Source organism: Vicia villosa, unplaced genomic scaffold (genome assembly GCF_029867415.1).
Source record: "Vicia villosa cultivar HV-30 ecotype Madison, WI unplaced genomic scaffold, Vvil1.0 ctg.002577F_1_1, whole genome shotgun sequence".
NCBI classification, from domain to species: Eukaryota; Viridiplantae; Streptophyta; class Magnoliopsida; order Fabales; family Fabaceae; genus Vicia; species Vicia villosa.
In genome coordinates this window covers 305,159-313,198 of record NW_026705974.1, presented here as the reverse complement: position 1 = coordinate 313,198, position 8,040 = coordinate 305,159, and the positions used below count along the sequence as shown (strand labels likewise).

The 8,040-nt window shown below is 36.7% G+C and overlaps 1 long non-coding RNA gene across 1 annotated transcript; it reads right to left on the bottom strand.

Moving 5' to 3' along the window:
* Positions 1 to 5,559: 5,559 nt before the first annotated feature.
* On the bottom strand, positions 5,560 to 6,424 carry LOC131639283 (uncharacterized). Its single transcript, XR_009294915.1, has 3 exons — positions 6,290 to 6,424; positions 5,759 to 6,170; positions 5,560 to 5,641 (listed from the first exon to the last, which is right to left on the bottom strand). It is a non-coding gene; the product is annotated as an uncharacterized LOC131639283 (long non-coding RNA).
* Positions 6,425 to 8,040: the final 1,616 nt, after the last annotated feature.

The window sequence follows — 8,040 nt, the reverse complement described above, 5'->3', positions numbered from 1 at the left end:
CTACTAAAAATAAGACTCCAGGCAAGGCTCTGGAAAAACTAAAATCTCCAAAGAAAGTCCAGGTCAAGACTGATGAAAACAAGGTTGTGGAAGAGATTCCAGAAGTCTCTGACACATTTGAAAGTGAAAAATCCAAGTCCCCATCTCCAAATCCTACCAAGAAGGAGGCTGATAAAAATAAGAAGATTGTCAAGCCTACCAGAAGGAGCAACATGCGTAAAGTATAGTTGGTAAGCAGGAGGCAAGGCAAGCCCAGTCTCCCTACCAGAAGGAGCAACATGCGTAAAGGATAGTTGGTAAGCAGTGAAGACCCTGTTCATACTTTAAGTTTGGGGGAGTGGTGGGTACAACCACGACTCTTTTCTATCCCACCTTATCTTACCAATCAATCATCTTTTGTTGTTTCAATTTGTTCCCCTTTCCCTAAATGGATGTAGAAGCCTTTTGCTAAGTTTTTTTTAATTCTGTGTGTTGTAGGCTTTATCAGCCTTTTTTTATTGATGAAATGTTAGTTTGTTTTCATGTTTAATGCTAAAAATAATTATTGTCAATCATAAAAACAAAATAGAGAAACTTAATGTGACATTCCCTCTGAGAGCAGACTGTAAATAAACTTAGGCTCTTAAAAGACTTAAACTAACTTAGAAATATAGACTTGAGGAGGATTTTGACACTGCTCTCAGGATAAGAGACAAGACTTGTCATGACTTAAGTAGCCTCTTAGGTAACCAAATTATGTAAAATAGTTGATTTGAGTTTAATTATAAAATAGAAGTTAACTAATTCTTAATGGGGTAAATGATGTAATAGTTATAAGAACTGTAACACTCCGGGAACACTGCATGACTTAGCAAATAAACACACAAATGTGTGCAGTAGGTAAGGGCCAAAAAAAGCACTCCTAAATAAAAACTCTCTTGCCCGAAACTGGAAGAGTATTGCAAATAAATTTATGTTCCTGAAACAGGAGGAATAATAAGTTGTCTCGTCATAATAAGCAGGTTGGACTCATTACAAGTGAGATCCCGTCTAGTGAAAAGATGAGGCACTTACAAAAATGATTTTGAATAAAATAAGCATGCATGTGTAGGTCCTAGGTGTAGGTTTATAAAACAATAAACTCACAACCCTTTCAAGCTGTTGGTTTGATTTTTGGACAACAGGAGAAAGGAAACAAGAGTTTAAAACAGGCTGGTTAACCTCAGAGGAGACTTCTGTCATGACATGAGGTGTTCTATAGCCTGGTGAGTAGTCGATCATTGATGTGCCTTTTGCATATGTTGTGCCCATTTGAGCTAAAACGTCTGAATAGAAAAACTCTAGGTTAAGATATGGGTCTAGCAACCAGTAGGAGGTTTGCTTAACATGTTATGTATGCATTTTCTTGTCAAATCACCTGAGGACAAGTGATAGTTCAATTTAGGGGTGTGTAAACCCATACTTTGTGAGTTAATACATGCATTGTTAGTAATTAGTTTAATGTTATTTTATTTTAAATCTGTTTAGTTTTTATGTTTATTTGATGTGTTAGATTAGTTAGTGTGGAGCACATTAGGTGCTCCCTTTTGTTGGTTTAATGTTTTTTTAATGCAGGAGTTAGCAAAGAGGCATGAAGAGGCATGACTAAGCAAGTCAGAAAGTATGCCGTGAGGAAGGAAGTCTAATTCGTAAGGGAATAAAGTGTAAGTTAATATAAAAGAGGAGAAGTAATCATACTGGAGGGAAGAAGTGTATTGGGCACTAAAAATGAGAAGGGAAAATATTCAAACACAAAGTGGAAGCAAGCAGCGTTGCAAGACAAAATTCTACAAAAAGTACACTACTGCGCCGCCTACTGTGACAGTCTGCTCATTTCACCTTGTTCCCCCACTACTAACGGCTAGTACTGAAGCCCTTTTTGTTCTTACTAAAGAGACGTTTAGGATCCCTTGTGTTGGGTGATTCTTTATCCAAGGCTTAAGATCCAAAACACAATAGAAACCCCAGTTTTCTTGGTCTATAAAAGGAGCTAGATGAATCATTTGAAAAAAGGTCAGCATATTTTGGTTACAAAGATATAATTTCCTAAAGTTTGCTGAGGAAGTGTGTTAAAGTTTCTCTCCCCATTTCTTTCTATGCTTGTTGATGAACACTAGTACGACTGAAGTTGTTTCTTGAAAACTTAGCCATCTCAAGTTCTACTTTAAGCCTCTCTTAAGTTATTATCTTTTGTGCAACTTATTGTTCTAAGATGATTCTTTTGAGAATCTTGTTCATTGTTTGTACTCAGCTCACCATGAGCTAAACTCCTTTTAGTTGATTTATGTGAAGTTAATATATAAGTGTGTTTATGTTAAATGAGTGTGACTAATGCATGATTTACCATGTATTATATTTCTAATATTTGTTTCTTTGACTGATCACCTTAGATATATTTACAAGCTTGTTGTTGTGAGAGATCCAACAACAAGTGGACTTCATGAGTAAAAGTGATTGGAAGAGTAGGATAGATATGTTCACTTAAATTAGTTGCTTAGACATAAGTAACTACAATCATTAAGGAACTCAGAACTTTTAATAAACATATATTAGGGTTACTAGTGGAGCTCATAGATTTGTTTTCCATGCCCTTTTATATATGCTACTGATTGTTGCAGAGATATACGTTTATATCCTTCTGACCTTGCATGTCACGACTTTACACTTCATCAGCACATGAACACACTAACATATATATATATATATATATATATATATATATATATATATATATATACGAATCATAGCTCAAATATACTTCTATTATCACTTTCACAACATATTGTCTCTTACTGAATTCTCATAATATAAGAGAGTTGGACTGAAATCCAACAATCATTATTATTTTTTGCCTACGTATGCTTAAAATGGAAAATAGAGTTAAGACAAAACTTCATGTCTGCATAGTAGCACTTCCTGTGGGTACTATATTCTTTTATTTATCACATGCTACAATTCCAACATGCATACTTGCATGTGACACTATAGAATTGCGAACAAGAGTTTGGTGTCGTTAACGATGAAAGTTTGCATGTGTGTTAAGTATAGAAATATGAATAAAGTCAGTCCTAAAGATGATTTTACTCTGCCTCACATTGATATGTTGGTAGATAGTATGGAAAATTTTGAGGGTTTCTTCTTCCTGGATGGTTTCTTACGATACAACCAGATCAAGATGGCGCCGAAAGACATGGAAAAAACCACATTCATCACACCATGGGAACATTCTGTTACAGAGTAATGCGTTTTGGATTGAGGAATGCAGGTGCGACGTACCAGAGGGCCATGAATATCCTTTTCCATGAAATGATGCACAAAGAAATTGAGGTATATGTGGATGACATGATTTCCATGTCTTAATTAGAGGAAGGGCATGTGGAGGATCTACTGAAGTTGTTTCAGCGTTTGAGGAAGAATCGTCTTTATTTGAATCCAAACAAGTGTACTTTTAGTCTCCGTTTTGGAAAGTTGTTGGTTACATTGTCAGTCAGAAAGGAATCAAAGTAGATCTTGATAAAGTCAAAGCTATTCGAGATGCCAACACCAAGAACTGAGAAACAAGTGAGAGGTTTCCCGGACGTTTGAATTATATATTCAGGTTTATCACCAATATAACTGCTACCTGTGAGATGATTTTCAAGTTGTTAAAGAAAAATCAGGGATGTTTGTGGACCAAGGATTGTCAAAAGGATTTTCACAGTATCAAGTAATATCTGCTTGAACCTCATATTTTGCTACCTCCTATTGAAGGAAGACCTTTAATTATGTATTTGATTGGGTTAGATTTTTCCTTGGGTTGTATGATGGGTCAACAAGATGAAACAGGAAAGAAAGAGTATGTCGTTTACTATTTGAGTAAGAAATTTACTGATTATGAGTTTCGGTATTCGTCGCTTGAATAGACTTGTTGTGCTTTAGCTTAGGTTGCTAAAAGGTTGAGACAATACATGCTGAATCATACCACTTGGTTGATCTCCAAATTGGATCCAATCAAGTACATATTTGAAAATCCTGTGTTAACTAGAAGAATCGCCCGATGGCAGATGTTGTTATCATAATAGGATATTGAATATTGTGCTCAAAAAGCTGTGAAAGGTAGCATGTTGGCAGAGTACCTTGCTCACCAACCGACTGAGGATTATCAGTCTAGCAGAATGGATTTCCCAGATGAGGATGTGATGTATTTGAGAGCTTGAGTTTGTGACGAGCCATTACCAGAAGAATGACCTGAAGCTGGATCTCAATAAGGTTTAGTTTTTGATGGAGCTTCTAACGTTCATGGTCATGGGGCTGGTGTTGTTATTATTACTCCAAAAGGTTCACATATTCCTTTTAGTGCAAGGATATGTTTTGATTGTACAAATAATATTTGTAGCGGTGAAATTGGTGAAACTAAAGCAATGGGAACGACTTGGCTCATTTGTTTAAAACAGAGTCGCCACCGCGCTTTATTGTTTCCAAAAGGAATGGGAGAAAGAGCGAATAAAATCCATATATATTTTTAAAATCAAAACTAAGAAACTTATCAGAGATTTGAGTAAGGAGAGTTTGTTATACAAGGGGAAGGATTTAAGCACAACTTATATTCATGGTACTTCATGGGAACCTGTCATACCCCAAATTTGTCCTACCCTTTTACTTTCATCTGGCTTAGGCTTTTCATTCATGTACATATCTCCATTAGGACGTTAACATGATTCATGCATTCATTAATCAATAATTTGGCACTGGGATCAAGGATCTTGAAGAGCTAAGGTTGTTATATTACTTTGAAGCTCTCACTCTCGTTAAGAAACTACTCAATCAAGGCATTTTACTTGTGATTCAAGTCATTCTATTGGGCTCTGATCAAAAGACATGAAGTATGTGCTTATTGACTATGAATAGAGATGTGTTTATATGCTTGCATTCACCGGTCGACCTTAGAAGGTGAGAACGACGTGGGGATCTTCTCATCTTTGGAATTCATTTGGTTTATTAATTAAAGATTGGTGTACTCTGAACTTGGGATTTCACAAGAAGATTAGACATACTTGAAGCATCATTCTAATGCTTAAAAGGTTTTGAGCAAAAACTTTGACTTTTGATCAAAGTCAACCATGGGAGGGTGATTTTTTGTCTAAGTCTTTCATGAAAAATATTTGTGGGCTTTCATCTTGTCATCATATGGTTATCATCCAAGTTTGCAAATTTGAAGAGGAAATTCAAGCTCAAATCAACAAAAAGAGCCAAACAGTGACTCGCTGGAAGAAATGCAAGCTCATCTCAATTCAAGGATTGTTCAGAATCTTAAAAATCAAATAGGATCATCCATAATTCATACAGTATGTTCATTCAATCCAATAAATTCTACTTCAAAGTCAAAGAAAACATGTCATCCAAAAGAGGAGCATTTCACTATAATTCTAAGTTATAAACAAAGTGTACACATTCAGTTCCGTTACGAAATTCCAAATCCATTACAAATTTCAAGTCCATTGCGAAATTCAACTATACAAAAAGAAAACAACAGCTGACTCCATAAATTAGATCCGCCTCATTTTCACCACAATGTTAACTAGCTTTATGATCAAGTAATCCATATCTTTTAGAACCATTCTCCATAGTTCCATTTGACATAAACCTGCACATTTAAAACCAAATTCATTCTGTATATTCATTTCAAAATATAAACTCATACATACACATTCATAACAACCAATACAAGTTAGCTTTCAGATAACTAACAGAGATCCAATACCATGAACCGTTTCAGCAATAACCGCTTTCATCAGCAGAACTTCTCCTCATACCAATCCACAATCCATATTGAAATGGTCCTGTACATACAATTCAAAACCAGTTCAGACTTGAAGTCAACCATTGAAAAATTCAAAGCAAAAATATAGATAACATCACATATTCAAACATCCATCGTACATTCCCATCATGTAAATACCTTACCATTTCAAAGAAACGTGACAATCATAACATACCAGATATTGATTCATAAAACCACAAGCATTTCCATTCCATATATATCCTACATAAGTCATACCATATTCAAGCTCGCAGCATTTAACAGATGGAGCCCTACGTGTTTTCTCGTCATCATAGACTTGCACAAGAGTCCGATTCAGCTCACCATAACCCCAATTCAAATATTTGAAAACCTGCAAGAAAAGCACATTCAATACAGGGGCAAAGGAAATGAACAGACACTAATGCATACATGCCAAAACGCAAGGATGAGTTCAAGCACTCCAAAAGTATTCAGCAGGATTCTACATACACCATTCATTCAGCTCGACCTCCATTCATTCACGCTGCAGCCAACGGGAACTAGTTCAGTTGACAAATAAACAACCTGCCCCGGCCCTTTGTGTCTTGCTATTCTTTCTTCTTCAAGCTATGAACAAATACCAGTCCTAACCACTAACAACCGCATTCAAACCTACACAAAACCTGCAGTTAGTAACTTATAAACAGCCAAACTCTAACTAACAGCAGGGCTGCATTACCATCAGAACACAGAGAAAAATAAACCTACTAATTCGTAACAGCTGCATACGCGTAAAATCACAATTCAGCACTCCATTCAAATCAATCCTTTATCCAAAACAGCATGCCATTCAATCTATATTCACACACAAAAGAAAAGGAAGACAGCAACCAGCCATACATAACATAACAGAAAAAAACAAAATCCATACGTGAAATTCTGCCACACAAACAAGCAGCTCCACATTGGTATCACTCTTCACCATCAAGAAACCTGCAGAGCCAAAGTTCATATTAGTCCCACGTTCAAGGAATTGAAAACTATGTTGTAATTATGCAAGTCCCACATTCAAGAAATTAGAAAAAGCATTGCAAGTTGTAACTCCGAGTCCCACACTCAAGGATTCGTAATCATTGCCCAATCATTGCTGTATAAATAGTCAGCTCCACCCACTCAGAAAGGGACACCTAGAAAAGACCTAAGCACTATCAGCTTTCATCATTGTCTCGCTTGCAGACTTTGAAGAAAGAAGTGAAAAGCCTCAGTTCAAACACTCTCACTGCCACCCTCACCACCACCATACGCTCAAAACAACAACTCTTAGAGCTTCAACATCTGAAGCTCTAAGCAGCGAGCTAAACCTCCATCACACCTTTAATCATCATCTCTCAGCTCTCAATCACTCACAGCACCGAAATTACAAAAAAAAGAAGAATCGAAAAAGAGAAAAAAGAATAGAGCAAGAGGAGCTACCGGGATTGAAGGAGTATCGCGTCTATTTCGCCTTCGCAACTTGGAGTCTCCCGGCCTTCTTCGACGGTCTTCGCCGATTCACGCTTCAGGTACCATTCACACCTTGTTCCGATCATGTTTGCTTAATCCTTTTCGTTTTGGGTCGTAAAATACGATGAAGCTTCGATTAGATCCCAATTCCTCTGTTAAATCTCGATTGAATATTGAGCGGTATAGACTGAGAGCCAATTTGATTGAGGACCTTGGTTTGGAGAGATGAAGGCGCGTACGGTGGCGTTGGTGAGCTTCGACTGGAGAATGAAATTCATCGCCGCCGCACCATCGTTTTCGTGAGAATGGGAGAGACGAGCACGAGGGAGACGAATCGTCGCCCCTTTTGTTTACCCTAACACACTAAACGCACCGTTTTGTTGTTTTTAATTTTCTCTTCAATTCATTGTTTGTTTAATTGATATAAAAAACGTGAAAACCAAAATCTGATTTCTCCTTGGGCCTGTCACGAAATGCTGAAGACACCCCTCCTTGAGGCTCATCTTAAAACCATTTTTTAGGATATAAGAAAATGCTGTAACAAAAACCTTTGGGCTGGGCCCTGCGCCCCTATTACTCTTCACACCCATAATCCAGTTCACACCCCCCTGTTTCCATGATTAGAATTTAAGTTTTAATTAGAGTTTTATCATTTTCTTTTGTACAATAAAAATTGCTAATTTTCTTCCTCTTATTTTAGACTTTAGTACATATTTTTTCATATAAAAATGTTCATAAAAATGTTAGCTTTAGGTTCA